At 49.9% G+C, this 19,862-nt stretch overlaps 2 non-coding genes across 2 annotated transcripts; both read left to right on the top strand.

Moving 5' to 3' along the window:
* The first annotated feature begins 11,692 nt into the window (after positions 1–11,692).
* Positions 11,693–11,765, top strand: Trnan-guu (transfer RNA asparagine (anticodon GUU)). Its single transcript has one exon. It is a non-coding gene; the product is annotated as a tRNA-Asn (tRNA).
* Positions 11,766–12,081: 316 nt separating this feature from the next.
* On the top strand, positions 12,082–12,153 carry Trnat-agu (transfer RNA threonine (anticodon AGU)). The gene has a single exon. It is a non-coding gene; the product is annotated as a tRNA-Thr (tRNA).
* Positions 12,154–19,862: the final 7,709 nt, after the last annotated feature.

Raw genomic sequence — 19,862 nt, 5'->3', positions numbered from 1 at the left:
TTCCGCTGCTCCCTGCACCACCTCCGACGGGCTCAAAGCCAGCACGGATCTCGGCTCGACGTTCCACAGTCTCTGTGACGCCCACGCCCCCTCCGTCTGCGTCATCCGCTGCTCAGGGTGGTCCTGCCCCCCGCCATCTCTCCCTGAAACCCGTCCCCCTGCCCCCTCTCCACCCAGTCGTGACCACAGAACCTTCAAAGTGCCCAAATGTTGACCCTTCCCCCGAAGTCTCCTCCAAAAAAAACCCTAATCCCCGTGACCCACCCACCCCCATGGACGCGGCCCCAACCCCCGCCCCCGCCACGCCTGCCACCCACACCTTTGTCCTCTCCAATCCTGACCCTCAATTCCTTGATGCCCGCTCCCTCACCCTCGCCATCCGGAAATACTACCCCAATGCCCCCATCTCCCTTCTGATTCCTCGCAAGGACTCAGTCCTCATTAAATCCCCCAATGCCTCCTTCCACACTGATCTCCTCTCCTGCATCCCCCGTATCCAATTTGGCCAACGTGCAACCCTCACCCCCTACCACACCCCGTCCTCTCCCCGTCAGCCTCAACCTCCCCGACGTCCGCCAACCTTCACCGCTGTGATCACGAAGCTTAGCTCCGTGATCACGGAGGCTGAGGTGTTGGCGGAACTCAACTCCCGGCCCAACATAGAAATCCGCTCAGCCCGTCGCATCTTCAATGACGCCGGGCCGACTTTTCTCATGCGGATATTCACCGAATCCTCCTCCTGCATTGACCGCCTCCTCACCGAGGGAGCCCTCATCTACAATCAGCGCCATAAGGTGGACCCCTCCCGTTCCCCGGTCCAATCCTACCGCTGCCAACGCTGTCTCACCTACGACGACCATGTTACCTCTGCCTGCAAGAGCCCCCCTACTTGTCCCCACTGCAAAGCTTCCCACTTCCTCAAGAATTGCGCCAACCTCACCTCTCCCCCCTCCTGCAACACTTGCAACGAACCACACCCTACCTACTCCTCGAAGTGTAAAGCGAAACCTCCACCAGTCACCCCTGAGCTCACCGTCCCTGTCCGTCCTGTTGATGACCACATCCACCCCAACAACTCACTCCGCCCTCCCCCTACTGCCGAGGACATCATCCGTTTCACCACCATTGTGCTCCAAAACATCCACCCCTTCCAGCGCTCACACACTCTTTCCCAAATCGCCCTCGCTGCCCGTTCCATCTTCCATCTTACCACCTATGCCACATACTCCCACAACCAGGCCCACTTCACCTTCACCCCCTCACCACCCTCGTCTAACTCTCCCCTCCCATGGTACAACAACCCTACCGTATCCTGTACCACAACATTCGCTCCCTACCCACCCACAAACTCCTCTTCCTCCACACCCTCCGTCAGCACAGCGTGGATGCCTTCGTCCTAAATGAAACCTTCCTTCAACCCCGTACCTCCGTCTCCACGGCTCCTTACACCCTACACTGCACCGATAATCCGTACCCTCTGCGCGTGGCGGAGTTGCTATAGGCCACCTCAAGCACCTCCCTGTCCGGCCCCAACCTCTCCTTAACAATCCTGCCGAGCATCTCACCCTCAGCCTCTTCTTCCCCACCCTTACCATCACGTGCCACCATTTATGTCCACCCTCGCACCCCCATCCCGTACAATTTCCTGGCCCACATTGACCGCACCTTCTCCACCTACGTGATTGCCGCCGACCTCAATATCAACAGCCATGATCCAGCCGACCTCAAGTGGTGGCATCAGTTTCTCACCACTCTCCAGGGAGACCTGGTTCCCCTGCCTCAGCACACCCGACCCGAATCCAACACCACTCCTGATGTCGTCCTTGCCTCTCCCAACCTCCTTAGGCGCATCACCGCAGATGTCCTTGACCTCATTGGCAGTGACCATGCTCCTGTTCTCCTCACTATCTCTAATGGTCGCCATCCCCGCAACGCTCCTCGCCCTGACGTCCCTCCTAAACTTGTCCATGATTACTCCCATGCCAACTGGGATGCCTACCGGGACTCCATTCACACCCAGGTTGACAGCCACGACCTTACCCTCCAATCTCCTGCTGACATCTCTCACACTGCTGCCTTCCTGCACCAGACCTTGTCTGACGCCGTCGCCACCCATATCCCCACCAAAGCCATCCACCCTCACCGCCCCACCCTGCCCCCACAGGCCGTCCTTCTCCTTCGAGAGTCCCGCCGCCTCTACCGCTCTTTTCTCCGCACTCGTGACCGGGATACACTTACCCGCCACTGGCAATTACAATGCCACATCCGCAACCTGCTTACTGCGAAGAAACGCCGTGCCTGGCGCCAGACATGTACACAGCTCAACACCACGCTCCCCATCAACTCTTCCAAATATTGGCCTGCTTTCCACCGCCTTACTGGGAACCGCCCCACCCCCCAGTACCCTCTCCTCCTTAATGACCGTCCCTTTCCTGACAACCTCAGTAAGGCCAACCACTTTGAATCCCACCTCTCTGATGTTTTTATCCATCCCTGATGATCCCCACTTTGATTATTCCCTCTTCCCTGATGTCATGGACCGTACGAATACCTCTGTTCCTCCCCTTGCTCCTAGCTTCCAGGACCTGGGCCACACACCACCATCTGAACTTAACACTCCCATCACTACCCAGGACATCAGCCTCACACTCTGCACCAAACGCAACACTGCTCCCGGCCACGACTGCGTTACCTACCGCCACCTCAAACACTGCCCTCCCTCGTTCCTTTCACTCCTTGCCACCCTCTACAATGTCATCCTTGCCACTGGCTTCTATCCCGACCTGTGGAAAACCTCCCGTATCCTGATGTTCTCCAAACCCAACAAGCCTCCAACTGATGCCTCTTCCTATTGTCCTATCTGTCTCACATCGGTGTTCAGCAAGCTCTTGGAAACCATCCTTTCCCGGCGCATCCATCACCACCTCCACCAAAACCACCTCCTCCCAAACACCCAATGTGGCTTTCGACCTTCCTTCTCTGCTGATGACCAACTCCTCTGCCTCACTCATCTCCTCTCCCTCCAGCTTAATTCCCGTCGCTCCGCCATTTTTGTCTCCCTTGACCTTGAAAAGGCCTACGACCATGTCTGGCATCCCGGTCTCCCGTTTAAACTCCAAACCTACGCTCTTCCTATCAACTACATCCGTATGGTGGCCTCCTTCCTCTCCCACCGCCCCTCCAATGTTACCATCCATAATGCCACTTCCTACACCTTCTACCCCTCTGCAGGTGTGCCCCAGGGCTCTGTCCTCTCCCCTCTCCTCTACCTCCTGTACACGGCAGATATGCCCCAACCCCCCCCCTCCAGTACACCTCTTGCAATATGCTGATGACACCGCATTCCTCGCCCTCGCTCCTACCCTCCAACGGTCCCAACGCCTTCTCCAGACTCACCTTGACCTTTTTGCTGCATGGTGTAACCAGTGGCTCCTGAAACTCAACCCTTCCAAGACCCAGGCAATCATCGTAGGTCGTACCACTCGCTCCTTTCGGCTCCTGGATTTCTTCCTTACTGTCTGCGCCCGTCCTGTCTGCCTCACCCCCACCCTCACCTACCTTGGCCTCACCATTGACCTTCACCTCACCTGGATCCCTCATCTCCGCTCCATCCAATCCAAGGCCCACAACCGCCTCCGACTCCTCAAACTCCTCTCCGGCCGGACATGGGGGTTGCACCCCTCTACCATCCTCCACACCTACAACCTCTTAATCTGTTCCATCCATTGTTATGCCAGTCCTGCCTGGTTATCTGCCCCCCCCCCCCCAAATTCTATAAGTCCCTCCAGATCCTTGAGCGTCATGCACTCCGCCTCGCCTTCCGTAAACGCCTCCCATCCCCCACGCGGATCCTCTATGATCTCATTCCTTTCCCCCATCTGCTCCTATTCCTCGAACATATCCGCATCCTCTACACCTCCCGCCGTCTTGAACCCCCTCACCCCCTGGTTGCTCCTCTCCTCTCCGATCCCTGCCCCCTGCCCCGTCTTCACGGTTGTGTCCCCCCTACCCTCCATCTCTACACCCTACATCTTCTTTCCCAAGCTGGCTTCCATCAACTCCCCCTCCCAGATGATGCCCTCTCTCCCTCCATTTATCCCTCCTATCAACTCTGATCCTCACTCCCCCTCCTTTCCTCTGTCCTTTTCCCGGGCTCCCTCTCCCCCCCTTCCATCCTCTTTCTTCCCCACCTCCCCTCTCTTTGCCCCCTTCTCTCCCCCGCGTCCTTTTACAATTCCCTCCTCTGCCTCCTCTCATTCCCCCTCGTGTCTGCCCTTCTCCCATCTTTATTAGTCCTCTCCCTCCTTGGTTCCCCCCCCCTTTTCGTTTTTTCCTCTCCTCCCTCCTTGTTTTGCCCCCTGCTCCAGGTCCCCCCCCCCCCCATCTGCCTTGGGTCGGGAGTGCCATCTCTGTGCCGCCTTTTTCGTGCAGTGTTTTTGTGGTGTCACCGCCAGACACCACACTTGCTAGGTGGTAGCCTTTTTAATTCGGCCGCGGTCCATTAGTATACGTCGGACCCGCGTGTCGCCACTGTCAGTAATTGCAGACCGAGCGCCACCACACGGCAGGTCTAGAGAGACGTCCTGGCACTCGCCCCAGTTGTACAGCCGACTTTGCCTGAGATGGATTACTGACAAATACGCTCTCATTTGCCGAGACGATAGTTAGCATAGCCTTCAGCTACATTTGCTATGACCTAGCAAGGCGCCGTATTCAATTGATATTGAGATTCTATTAATGTATCATCAAGAGCGATGTTCTACAAATGTGGATTAAAGTTAAGTATTCCAGAAGCTACGTACTTTTCTTTATAGCATTCATTACGTATCCTGTTTCAGACCTCACGCCAGCCTTCGTGAGTTTAAGCACGTGCCTTTCGGCTTCCTCTCATTGTGTCTAGGCTGTCTTGTCTAGACACAACAGTTTTACAGTGTGCGTGCTCCGTGTTGTGTCTTTTGGGAAGTGTAGCGAACAGCCATCATACTGTCGCTGGGTGTGCTTTTTATCACTTGCGAACAGAAACCAGCCTGTCGCCATGTTTTTTAATTGTGTGTCTACTATGTTACTTATCTGATTCCTGTGTATTCTATCTCCATTGCCAACCCCTTTTGCTTTCTGTTTTACCTTTACGCAATTTTACGCCATTTTACACGTTAAATCGCCATTTTATCGCCTGTTTTTCCTTGTTTCTTTCTTCTTCCTTTATTTAAAAAAAGTCTGTAGGCTGTAGAGCAGCGTAGTAAGCTGCTACCGGCCCGCCCCATTCGGGGGGAATTGAAAATAAATAAAGAAAAAAAATGCTGTTTTTGGCAGTCTCCAGAGAATGCCGACGTGAAATACTTAGTTCTTGTGATGTATTTCCTACCCCTGATAAAGACCCACGCGATTGTCGTCGTCGTCGTCGGCGGTGGCGGCCGCGGCGGCGGCGGCGGCGGCGGCGGCGGCGCTTTGGTAATAGCGGCAACTCGCCATTGTACCACATAGGGGGTGGTACCTTCTGCAACCGACTGAGACGGCACTAATCGATTGAAGCTGATTTGCAACCTCTTGTTTGATCAGCGTCATAAGGGCCTGAATGTAACTTGGGATGGGACACAGCAAGAGGTAGCGTCGTATTTTTAGTAGTGAAATTTGAGATGTAGAATTGCGGCAAAGATGGGAAATTCATTCTGCCAGGTGTACAAATGGCTTAAATGAAGTGTCTGTGGGGAAGGGTAATGCGCCAGTGACCGTGTGGCCTAATGGATAGTCCGGCTTTCGCCGCCGTGCAGTACGGACGTGTTGTTATTTCCGCCTGCGGAGCGCGCGCGCTCGCTGTTGTTTACATTTCAGCGGCCGTCACTTACGTGTCGCTTACGTGCACTAGAATCATGGCCAACCGTTTTCGAAAATCAACTTTACGTTTCAACTTCTGCAACGACTACGCACGACCAAAGGCCTTGGAAGTGGAACGCTTCCTACGCGACGTTGCTAAGATCCCAGCTTCTGACATCTTGGGCATCCATTTGTCCATATTGAGCAGTACTGTGTACGTCAAAGTCGTCAATGACGCTGTATGTGAAAGAATACTTCGTGACACCAACCATGGATTACGCTTTTGCCACGCCGACGGCAATGTCGGAGCAGTCACTGTCGACCATGCCGGCTTAGGAATGCGCACCATACGAGTTTTCGAACTCCCGTTCGAGCTTCCAGCGGAAGACGTTATCGCGGCTTTCCGCCCCTATGGCACTGTACATGGCCACACTGCCGAACGCTGGGCGCAATTCCAAACGTACCCCGTTCTTAACGGTGTACGGCAGATCACCATAGACCTCCATCGCCACGTGCCATCTTACCTGCAAATTAGCGGGTGCCGCGCGGTTGTCATATACGACGGCCAACCCAAGACCTGTTCCGGGTGCGGCAAAGAAGGCCACCTCAGATCTGAGTGTCTTCAGCGACGAATCACCCAATTGCCAGCCGCTACCGTGGCACTTCCGGCTCCGACGACGGTTTTACCGATCACCTACGCCTCGGCGCTCTCTTCTCCTCCCACCGGCCGCCGCCCATCGGACCATGCACCGGTGACCCTTCCAGCTGCTACGGATACCGCTGGGGCCGACGCGTCGCGCTCAAAGCCTGACGCTACTCCGGCGCCACTTCCAACAGCGACGACTTCCGACACCCACCCGCCTGAACATATGGACGCCCCTTCATTTGACGTTCCCGCGGCGGCCTTCCTCTCAGAGCGACGCGACTCCCTCCCGTCTTCCGACACGGAGGGGCGAACCCGCAAACAACGTTCACCTAAGAGGCGCAAGAGGAGGCGCCGTACGGTCTCGGAACGAGACGGATCACCACCCCCCGATGCTCCAGAGGCCGTCCGACCCGACGAGGCCTCGGAGAACCTACACGACGATACGCATGACGACAACATGACGCCGACTGTGGATACGTCGATGCCTACTCTACTGGCTCGCTCAGGTGCTCCTGAACCAATGGACTCCACAGATGCGACTGTCGCCGAGACGTCCTCTGCCCCTACGACCGAAGTGGAACGTACGTCCATCACAACGACAACGCCTTCAATGGTGTGGAGTGAGGACGTCGATGAGGACCCGGACCACACGCTGGGGACAGAGTTACCCCAGACGGAAGCATCGTTACGCCGCTGATAACGCCGTCGGGTGGCGTACGGCACGACTCACCGTTGCCTCGTCCCTCTTCATCCTCCGCCGGTGGAGTTCCCCTCCACGGCGGGGTACGGCTCCAAACCTACCGAATAGCGACGATCAACACTAACACCATTAGCTCACCCGTGAAACTTCAACTGCTGCGAGAGATGATATGGGCGTCGGACGTCGATATCGCACTACTACAGGAAGTACACCTGGCTACACTTCCAGCCGTCGCGGGATATAACACTTATCCTTCTCCTGGTGACCACTTGGGACGCGGCGTAGCCATCTACGCCAGAGAAGGCATTCCAGTGGCCGATATCACATACCTTCCATCTGCCAGAGGCATGGCCGTTACCGTCATGGGGACCCGTATCGTCAACATTTACGCTCCGTCAGGCTCCACCCGCAGACGCGACAGGGCACTCTTCTATTCAGAAGACATCGCTCCTTTGTTTCTTGGACGCTGCGACCATTACTTGCTTGGGGGTGATTTTAATTGTGTCTTGCACCCTAAAGATCAAGTGCCCCACTACAACACCTGTCAAGAACTGCGTCTTGTCGTCCGAGATCTGTTGCTCCGCGACACTTGGGAAGTTCGGCACGGCGACGCGCCTGGACATACTTACCAGACGAGTCACTCCGCGAGCCGCCTTGATAGAATTTACGTCTCTCGGGAACTCACGCCTGCAGTCCAAGGTGCAGAACTTTGGCCCCTGGCCTTTTCGGACCACTGTGCCTACATCTGCACCATTCTCTTCCCCAAGCAAGTGGTCTGGCGTAGTCGTGCACCGTGGAAGCTAAACACCTCCCATCTTCATGATCCCGAATGTCTTCAACGTGTTACCGAGACATGGACCACCTGTGAACGACGCTTACCTAAATACGGCACGACCTTGACCTGGTGGCTAGAATGTGCCAAACCTGCCATTCGACGTACTTTGATTCAGTATGGAAAGGAAGTTGCTATGTGGCGCCGGCACACTACCGACTATTTCTACGCCGTTCTCCGCGACCTGGACGCCCAACCGCCCACCCCCGACACCCAGAGGGAACGCAGCAGAATTAAGGCGCAAATTGTAACTTTGACACGCCGTGGACTGCAGGGGGCTATGGTGCGAACCCGACGTCAAGATTCGGCGGAACAAGAACATCCGACCATGCATCATATCGCCTCCGATAGGAAACATCGACGACGACAACTCATCACCGAGATCACCACCTGTCGCGGCCAGCACGTCACTTGCCAGGCCGAAATCGTCAGTGCCTTTGTCGACCACTACCGCACAATGTACCAGGAGGAGACTACCAACAACCACCCTGAGGAGTCTGTGTTACCACACGTAACTCGCACCCTCACCAGCGACGAAGCGGACGAGCTGATGGAGCCCATTATGCGTGACGAAATCCACGATGCAATCAAAAAAAGGTGCTCTGAATAAGTCACCTGGTGTCGACGGATTGCCGATAGAATTTTATCGCGCTTTCTTCACACTAATGGCGTCACGGTGGACAAAGATGTTTAATGAACTGCTGACGATGGGGAACGCCGTACCGCCGTCCTTCGTCACGGGAATTATTATACCCATCCACAAACCGACACCAGGTGTGACGACAGCACATTACCGTCCCCTGACTCTGCTTAACGCAGACTGTAAAATTTTTACACGCCTACTGGCAACGCGATGCCGCAAGATCCTGCCTAGCATTCTATCCCCGGAACAGACAACTCCGGGCGGCTCAGTTAATATACAAACGGCCACAGGAGAATGTCGCGATTTAATTGCACTGGCAGCGGCGTGCCGACTCCGCGCAGCCGTGGTTGCCATTGATTTTGACAGTGCATTCGACAAATTGCGGCATCTTTTTCTGTTCTCAGTGATGAACCGCATGGGTTTTCCACCAACCTTTATCGACGTGATCCGGCGCCTGTACGGCACCGCCGAATCTCTGATTCAGGTTAACGGCCGTGTGGCGGGACCAGTGGCGATCCGGCGTTCCGTACGGCAAGGCTGCCCACTTTCGACCCTACTGTATGCCATAAGCCTGGAGCCACTCATCGGGAGTCTGACGAGCCACCTTTCTGGTCTCACTTTGCGACAGCACAGTTTTCGATGTCGTGCGTATGCGGACGACCTCCTCCTCTTGATCCGCTCACGGAGTGAAACGCACACGGTACTTGATTTGATATCAACGTACGGCACTGCAGCGGGCAGTAACATGAATGTGGCTAAATCCGCGGCTATGCCCATTGGACGCGGCCTCTCACACGACGACTTAGCACCTCTCCCGTGTGTACAACAACTACGATATCTTGGCATCATTTTCACCTCCACCGTGCGCCGCTCCGCTGCCATAAATTTTCGGCGTGCACTCCAAACTATCCGCACGACGGTGCGACAAAATCTTCTCCGACGACTCGATTCTTTACAACGTGTCCAATACCTCAATCGACATGTGGCGGCCAAAATGGTCCACATCGCACAGGTCCTCCCGCTGCCATCAACTATTGGACGCAGCCTCCAGGCTGCCCTCGGATACTTCCTTACGGCCGGTACGATCTTTAAGGTCCGCTGCGACACGCTCACCCTTCCCCCGCGAGCAGGAGGCCTCGGCCTTGTCAATGTGCGACTCCGAGCGGCGTCCTTGTACATGTCCACCATGCACAAGCAGTGGCACGGGAGCACCTCCCTTACGCGCAGCTTGCTGGAAATTCTTGTGCCCGCGACCATAACACCACCAGTACCAGTCGGACACATCAAGCACTATTTGACCCACATTTCTGATTTCATCGTCGACTTCAGTTATGCTCACACGCACTTACCGACCACGCGTTCTCCTCGACCTAAAGATTTTTACACCCCACTCCTTCGTTCCATATCCAGCAACAATATCGAACTGAGACATCCGTCCACGCGGTGGCCAACGGTTTGGCGTCATATCCACCAGCCTTTTCTTCCCTCCAACGTCCGGGCAACATGGTACCAAGTCGCAAATGAAAAATTCGCCACAAACCATCGCCTTCACGCCATCGGACTACAGGACTCTCCACTTTGTTCCATTTGCCACCTCGTGGATGACGATGTCCACCAACTGACTTGTGCTGCCACCAGTGACGTCTGGAAACTTGCCCGACAGTTTGTTGCTTGTTACCTCCGCGTTCCGCCGGACTCGATTGACCCACGGACTTTTATCCATCCTGAGAATTCTTATTTCCCCGCCTCCAAAAATCATGCGATTGTATGGGTCAAGGGGTGGACGATCACCTACATGTATAATGGTGGCGACAAATCACGCCTTGATTTCTGGCAGTACTTACAAACCGCCCACAGTGAAGTTGAACAGCGACCGTGCTACCGCGCCTTCTTCGCCAACTACCTACATGCGATCTTTACTTCACCCCCGCTCAGTTGGATGGTGCCACACGCCGACAGCACTCCCGCCCCCCCTGCTGACATGTGAGACTCCCCGCGCTACTTTCTACATTTGTAACCCACAGTGGAGTAGGCGCATGGACACGCGCCTCCTTTCTTCAATGCACTACCCCAGACAACACTGGTCTTTCCCTCACTCCACTGTATATTGCTTCATACCTCTTAGATTACATCAGAATTATTATTCTTTTTTTCCCTACACCTTGTTCATAAAATAAAAAAAAAACAAAAAAAAATTCCTCGCCTTGTACGAGTATATTGCCTTGTGTTATTTTCGCCGGAAGGATGGCATTTCTGTTGTATTTAAGTTTGTACCAATAAAGATCTTTTTTCATTTACCCTTTTCCTGGTGAAAAAAAAATTATAAATAAAAAAAAAAGTGGCTACCGTCGTTCCTTCTTAGCATTGATTCCCGTGTTCGAGACCATATTGGGTTTTTTAATTATTTTATTTTCCTGCCTCTCTATCAGAATTATCTTCGAATGTTTTTTTTTTCTAATTTATGTTGAAATAATGTTGTCATTACTCGACAATTAACTTTATGTGTAATTAATGAATTAAAAAAATAATAAACGAATGAGACAAGCAAAAAAAAAAAAAATGGATAAGGCGTCGGACTTCGGATCCGAAGGTTGCAGGTTCGAATCCTATCACGGTCGTGTTTTTCCAGTTCTGCAAAAGTTGCATGCTCTTTTACTGTGTTGTTTGAGTACTGCAAAACTAGTTGAAAGTTGCTGCTGTCCGCTTCCTGGCTGCAAACTGGCGTCTACATGAAGCACAAGCAAGACAAGGGTGATCTGTAGCGAAATTTTCGGCACAGTGCTGTTCAGGAGAGATTTTATTGGATCTACTGCATCTGATTCAGGATCCAAGAGCTACTCCACAGGCCTGTGAGCACAGTCGAGCATGTGTGCTGAATAATGATGCAGCTAGGCACATATCATTTCAAGCAGATTTGATGACTCTCGGAGACAATTTTTCATTGAATAGGATTGTAGCACATTTGTGGCAGCAGGAAATAAGCTGCAGTCTGGAGGATCTTCCATAGATGGTGGCAGGTCACATCAGTAATGTGTGACGCGTAAAGCATTGTGTGGAGCCTGGCTAGCACAGTCGGTAGAGCATGAGACTGTTAATCTCAGGCTCGTGGGTTCGAGCCCCACGCTGGGCGGAGCAAAATTTTGTGTCTACGCGGATGCAACCTGCTCCCCTCTCGTGTGCCTTGCGTAATGGACGTAACGGGTCACGACGATGACTAGCTTCGTATGAATATCAGAGGAATGGTATTTGAAGCTGCAAGTAACTCTGAAGCGAAATAAATGTTTTGGAATTTGAGGTGCACGTCGACATTGTGTGAGATGTGTAGGAAAGCAGCAGCTGTGCTAACTAAATGCAAAAAATGGTCGCTAATGCGGTGCGTTTCCAGCTGAAGATCTCCGATTCACTAGTCCATAAGAACAAAGTACCCGAATAGCGCGCTAGGAGGCGCTTCCTTAGCTCAGTGGCAGAGCGCTGGTCTAGTAAACCAGAGGTGGTGGGTTCGATCCTCGCAGGAGGCAAATGAATTTTGTAACAGCACCTGCCAGCGTTGCCCTTTCGAAAAAAGAGGTCAAGGATAAAAAAAAACTATCAATGGGTGTGTTATTTAAGAAACACTTTCGCAAGTGAATAATGCGAATGGCGCTAATAAAGTAGGGACCAGAAAATGCTGTTTTTGGCAGTCTCCAGAGAATGCCGACGTGAAATACTTATTTCTTGTATTTTCTACTCTTGGTAAAGACCCTCGCGATTGTCGTCGTCGTCGACAGCCGTAAAGTTAAAAATTATGATAATCAGAGATATTCCATTGCTGGGGCTAAACAATTAATGTGTAGCAGAGATCTCGAATGAATTAGATCAATAAAATTTATTTGATGTAGATTGCAATAAATTGTGGTATTTGTCGTATCCTTAGTAGAATTAAGAAAAATGAGCCTCAAATTTTCTATTTATGATTAATTTTCGTTTCTTCGTACCTTGTGTCATTTGACTGCTTTTCGGGGAGTTCTTTGATCCGTGACTAAGTCATTTCAGAATGATTGACAGTAATCTGCTATTATATTATGAACGAACGATCTTGCACAGTAGTTTATTAAGATATGTGCGGAGTCAAGCGTATGTGCGGTCCCCTGATTTGAGTCGACAGAGATTGTCCTACGTCTTTCCAGATTAACGACTTTCGTTCCGCCATAGAGGGGAAAAAATGGAAACGAAATCCCGCGAGCAGGTCATGAAGACCACGCGATAATCGACGGAGAGCCGTATCATCCTCAGTTATTCATCATCGGATGGAGTTTGGATGGCACAGGCCAGCACGCAACATCCCCCGCCGTTATCGACGTTCGACGTCGGAGGCGCTGCCTCTCACCACTAGAGACCTCTCACCAAAGAAAAATCCCTGACAGTACCAGGAACCGAACTCGGGTCCCCCGCATAAAGGTCTGTTGCGCTGGCCACATTTTTTTTTTTTAAGAAAAACCACTCGTCTATAAAGTATATTCGTTCCTCATCATTGGACAACTTTATGTGCACTGGAGAGATCTGTATTTATTCAAAAGGCGAGGGTTTATTCTCGATCGAGCTTACAAAACGTGAATGTATTCTCGTTCCGGATAGAGTTTCGATTGTTATCTACGAAGGTGACAGCGCTAAAAGAGGACAACCGAGTTGTGTTTACTTTCAGTGGCGATATCTGGCACGCACGCACATCTGCAGCACCCATGTCGTGACCTTCGTAGCGCAGTTATCGCACGCAGTAGTGCTCCGTCATCAGCTACGCTGGCGCGCCTCCAATGAAAGGACGCCGCTTAGAAGAGGCGAGACGACTGCAAAACTCACTTTTGCATGACGCAAGAGCATGTAACATTTGTTGCAAAGAAACTAATGTCTCAGTTTTACATAATGTAGATCTGCAGAGAAATGTTAACTCCCGGGAAAGAAAAATCGCGTGTACTGAGTTAATTTTTAATTTTACTTGTTTCTAAAATAACGACGTAGTATTTATTTCCCACTTGCAGTGTAAAGAGTTCCGATCCACCACCACGTCTGTAATTGACTGATGGCCCGTAGTGTCTGCTTGATCTCCCTAAATCGGTTAAGGCTAGTGCCGGGATGAGTCCTTTGTGAAAGGCCGACTTCCCTGATCATCCTTCACCCATCTGCGTTTATGCTCCCTCTGTCTAACTACCCCGTCGTTAATATCTAGTTTTCCTTTCTTGCCTAAGTCATCTCCGATTCGCAAATGTCCACCGTGGAATGAAGTCGGTTCTCCTGACAATAGTCAGCGACATGTTACGTGTGTCTATAATTGTTGCACATTGTCTCAGTACCGTATTCAAATTCTGTTGCCTCCTAAATAAAATACGGCAAGGGGAACCAAACTAACGAAGGGAGTTTTGACCTTAAAGTGAATTGTTACAGGATTATTACCTACAACCATTTGGTCGCTACCACGAAAGCGGCAGATAAAATCGCAACTAGAGAAGACGTTGACGGAGCAGCATAAACTTATCGCTCAGTTTTATTTTTTATATCAGGTCACTCGATATGATTCAGACAGTCGCCGTCAAATACATGTGTATTATGCAAACTACATGTTTATAGTGCCGGTAGGTAGTAGGATGTTTATTGTGCCGATAACATAGATGACACATACAATGATCTCCTTAACACATTTCTCATACTCTTTGAGAGTTGCTTTCCATTAGAACGTTCCAAACGGGGTACTAGCAGTAAAAGGCAGCCTGGGTGGCTGACTAGTGGTATAAGCATATCATGTAAAACAAAGCGGGAATTATATAAAAATGTTAGAAGCACTGACAATCAAGCTATAGTAGCCCATTACAAACAGTATTGTAAGGTGCTTAAAAATGTTATTAGGAACGTAAAGAGTATGTGGTACGCAAGTAGAATAGCTAACTCACAGGACAAAATTAAAATCATATGGTCACTTGTGAAGTAAGTGTCTGGTCAGCAGCACATGGTCGACGATATAAAGTCAGTTCGCAGTAAAAATATTTCTGTTACTGATAAATCAGATATACACTCCTGGAAATGGAAAAAAGAACACATTGACACCGGTGTGTCAGACCCACCATACTTGCTCCGGACACTGCGAGAGGGCTGTACAAGCAATGATCACACGCACGGCACAGCGGACACACCAGGAACCGCGGTGTTGGCCGTCGAATGGCGCTAGCTGCGCAGCATTTGTGCACCGCCGCCGTCAGTGTCAGCCAGTTTGCCGTGGCATACGGAGCTGCATCGCAGTCTTTAACACTGGTAGCATGCCGCGACAGCGTGGACATGAACCGTATGTGCAGTTGACGGACTTTGAGCGAGGGCGTATAGTGGGCATGCGGGAGGCCGGGTGGACGTACCGCCGAATTGCTCAACACGTGGGGCGTGAGGTCTCCACAGTACATCGATGTTGTCGCCAGTGGTCGGCGGAAGGTGCATGTGCCCGTCGACCTGGCACCGGACCGCAGCGATGCACGGATGCACGCCAAGACCGTAGGATCCTACGCAGTGCCGTAGGGGACCGCACCGCCACTTCCCAGCAAATTAGGGACACTGTTGCTCCTGGGGTATCGGCGAGGACCATTCGCAACCGTCTCCATGAAGCTGGGCTACGGTCCCGTACACCGTTAGGCCGTCTTCCGCTCACGTCCAAACATCGTGCAGCCCGCCTCCAGTGGTGTCGCGACAGGCGTGAATGGAGGGACGAATGGAGACGTGTCGTCTTCAGCGATGAGAGTAGCTTCTGCCTTGGTGCCAATGATGGTCGTATGCGTGTTTGGCGCCGTGCAGCTGAGCGCCACAGTCAGGACTGCATACGACCGAGGCACACAGGGCCAACACCCGGCATCATGGTGTGGGGAGCGATCTCCTACACTGGCCATACACCACTGGTGATCGTCGAGGGGACACTGAATAGTGCACGGTACATCCAAACCGTCATCGAACCCATCGTTCTACCATTCCTAGACCGGCAAGGGAACTTGCTGTTCCAACAGGACAATACACGTCCGCATGTATCCCGTGCCACCCAACGTGCTCTAGAAGGTGTAAGTCAACTACCCTGGCCAGCAAGATCTCCGGATCTGTCCCCCATTGAGCATGTTTGGGACTGGATGAAGCGTCGTCTCACGCGGTCTGCACGTCCAGCACGAACGCTGGTCCAACTGAGGCGCCAGGTGGAAATGGCATGGCAAGCCGTTCCACAGGACTACATCCAGCATCTCTACGATCGTCTCCATGGGAGAATAGCAGCCTGCATTGCTGCGAAAGGTGGATATACACTGTACTAGTGCCGACATTGTGCATGCTCTGTTGCCTGTGTCTATGTGCCTGTAGTTCTGTCAGTGTGATCATGTGATGTATCTGACCCCAGGAATGTGTCAATAAAGTTTCCCCTTCCTGGGACAATGAATTCACGGTGTTCTTATTTCAATTTCCAGGAGTGTATGTTCAGCATTTAACAATCATTTTCTAACCATTGCTGGTGAATTAAATAAAAATTTAGTTTCTACAGGGAATCATATAACTCTCTTTGCAAAAAACTTTTCGAGACTGAGACTGAGTCAATAATTAAATCACTTAAGACGAAGGACTCTCATGGATATGATGGAGTGCCTAGCTGAATATTAAAGTACTGTGCTGCACATGTTAGCCCTGTACTTAGCCATATCTATAATGTTTCCTTTAGGAATGGTCAGTTTCCTGAACTATTAAAGTACTCAGTAGTAAATCCGCTTTATAAAAAGGGAGAAAGGCCTATTTCTATGTCATCAGTGGGTGCTAAAGTTATTGAAAGGGCTGTGTGTGTAAGGATAATTGATCATTTTATACCACGTTATTTTCTATCAAATGTCAAGTCGGCTTTAGAAGTCGTTTAACAGCTGGAAAGGGTATATTCTCTTTTCTCTGTGACGTAGTGTTTGGGTTAAACAAAAGGTTTCGAACGCTAGGCATATTTTAACTAAGGCGTTTGATTGTGTTGGCCACAAAATATTGCTCCAAAAGTTGGACCATTACGGAACAAGGGCATAGCTATAATTGCTTCACCTCTTACTCTAACACACAGACAGCACAATGTTATCATTCACAGAGCTGACAATGGCTGTGATGTGGGATATGAGTGGGGTACGTTCCAATGGAGGAGGGGGGGGGGTGCCCGAGGGATCAGTGTTGGGGCCACTCCTGTTCCTTATTTATATAAATGATATGCCCTTTAGTGTTACGGATAACTCTAAAATGTTTCTGTTTGCTGATGACACTAGCTTGATAGTAAAGGATGTAGCGTGTAACATTGGCTCGGTTTTAAATAGTGCAGTTCATGACCTAAGTTCATGGCTTGTAGAAAATAAACTAACGCTAAATCTCAGTAAGACTCAGTTTTTACAGTTTCTTGCAATTCAACAAAACCCAAGGTTTTAATCTCACAGAATGGGCATATGATTGGTGAAACTGAACAGTTCAAATTTCTAGGTGTTCAGATAAATAGTAAAGTGTCGCGGAAAGCCCACGATCAGGATCTTGTTCAAAGACTTAATGCTGCCATTTTTGCTATTCGAATGGTATCTGAAGTAAGTGATTGTTCGACACGAAAATTAATCTCTTTTGTTTATTTTCATTCATTTATGTCGTATGGAATTATATTTTGGGGTAACGCTTCCCATTCTAAAAGGATTTTTGACTCAGAAACGGGCAGTTCGAGCAATAAGTGGTGTAAGTTTTCGAACCTCTTGTCGACCCCTGTTCATTAGACTGGGTATTTTGACACTGTATTTGTTACTGACAGTTTATTCCCAAGAATAAGCAGCTTTCACTCAGTGAATACTCGGCAGAAATGAAACCTGCACTTGGATCGCACTTCCTTAACTCTTGTGCAGAAAGGTGTGCGGTATACAGCTGCATCCCGACTTGAAACCGCCTATCTACTGAGCCATGGTCTACCATTACAGTTTCAATCTCCTGCTCCGTCCTCACGACACACATACACACACACACACACACACACACACACACACACACACACACACACACACACACACACACCAAAATGACGAATCCGTTATTGCCTCGTTGCCAAGAACCGATCTCTTATTTTAATCATTCTATGCAACAATTTTTTTTTCGCCAGTTCGATTCTGTACCTCTACATTAGTTATTCGATACCCCTCTCGAATCTTCAGCATTCTCCTGTAGCACCACATATCAAAAGCTTCAATTTCCTTCCTGTTTGAACTGTTTATCGTCCGTCTTTCACTTCTGTACAAGGCTACCTTACAGACAAATACCCTGACAAAAGACTTCCTAAGATTTAAGTTTGCATTCGATGGTTAACAGTTTTCTTCTTCAGAAATACTTTTCTTGCTCTTTTGTAAATGACTCCTTAGCCTCTGCAGAAAAGATTATTTATCTGCAGTATTGCCATTAACAAGTGTGGTAACTGTGCAGTCAAAGGAGATGATGACATTTACAAAATTTTCGTGACTCTGAACCCCAACTACCATAAATTAATCAGTTTTTACCTGTTGCTAGTTTGCATTTTACATCCTCTCTACTTCGGTCATCAATTGGTATTTTGGTGCCCAAATAGCAAAACTCATCTACATTTTGTCTCATTTCCTAATTTAATTCCCTCAGTGCAGGCTCATTTAATGCGACTACATTATATTACCTTTGTTTTACTTTTACTGACGTTCACCTCATAATCACTTTACATGCCACTACCCGTTCTGTTTAACTGCTCTTCAATCCCTTTGCCGTGTCTCACTGAATTATAATGTCATCGGCAATTCTCGAAGTTTTTATTTGTTCTCCGTGAATTTAATTTCCTATTGTCAGTTTCTCCTTGGTTTCCTTCACAGCTTCCTCAATGTACAGATTGAATAGCAACTCACTCTTTTGTCACCTTTCGACTGTTACAACTGCAGTCTGGTTTCTGTTCGAGTACAGGTAGTGAATAACATTTCCCTATGTATATTTTATCCCTCCTGAGAATCTCAGACAGCGTATTCCAGTCACCATTGTGAAGTGCAGTTTACACATTGCTCTAGTGTGATAGGCGAATGGCCACAGTGAGCTCAAGGCACGATCCTGCTGATGGCTTCCACAGTCTTGCTCAAAGCAGAGTGAAAGGTGTGAAGTGTGCACAGAAATTCATTGACCGATAACTGTTGCAGCGTACGCTTGGGCAAGTAGTTTTGAATCAGTATTGTTAACTGTGAAGCAGTAGATGAAAATAAGGGTGGACTGAAACTCAGTGAGCATGGAAGGAGGCAGAGTATTCAAGCTGATAGCTTAATACCTATGCTATCCGGATGGAATCCCATTTCGATTTTACAAAGAGTACTCTACGGCATTGGACTCTTACCTAGCACAAAGTTCCAAGCGACTGGAAAAAAACGCAGAGTGACTCCAGTATGTAAGAAAGGTAAAAGAACGGATTCGCAAAATTACAAACCAATATCCCTAACTTCTGTTGTTGCGGAATCCTTTAACATATTCTCAATTCGAATATAATAACATTTCTCAGGACTGACAAGTTTATGTGCAACAATGACCATAGTTTCAGAAAGCATCACTCGTGCGAAACTCAGCTTGGCCTTTTCTCACATGATATACTGAGAGCTATGTATGAAAGGGAACAGGCAGGTTCCATATCTCTAAATTTCCGGAAGGCATTCGACACGGTGCCCCATTGCAGGCTGTTAACGAAGGCACGAGCATACGCAGTAAGTTGACAGATATGTGAGTCGTTCGAAGACTTCTTAAATAATACAGCCCAGTATGTGGTCCTCGACGGTGTGTGTTCATCAGTGACAAGAGTATCGTAAAGTGTGCTCCAGGAAGTGTGATAGAGCCGCTGTTGTTCTCTACATACAATCTGCGGTTGTTTGCTGACGATGCTGTGGTGTCAGTAAGGTGGCGAAGTAGGGAGACTGTAGGAAGATACAAGACGTCTTAGACAAAATTTCCAGTCGGTGTGATGAGTGGCAGCTAGCCCTAAATGAGGAAAAATGTAAGTTTATGCGGGTGAGTAGGAACATCAAACCTGTAATGTTCGGATACAATATTAGTAGTGTCCTGCTTGACACAATCAAGTCGTTTAAATATCTGGGCGTAATGTTGCAAAGCAGTATGAGGTGGACCGAGCATGTCAGAACTGTGGAAGAGAAGCTGAATAGTCGACTTGGGGTTACTGCGAGAATTTTATGATAGA

Source organism: Schistocerca nitens, chromosome 8 (assembly GCF_023898315.1).
Source record: "Schistocerca nitens isolate TAMUIC-IGC-003100 chromosome 8, iqSchNite1.1, whole genome shotgun sequence".
Classification (NCBI taxonomy): domain Eukaryota; kingdom Metazoa; phylum Arthropoda; class Insecta; order Orthoptera; family Acrididae; genus Schistocerca; species Schistocerca nitens.
This window is presented reverse-complemented; position numbering and strand designations above follow the sequence as displayed.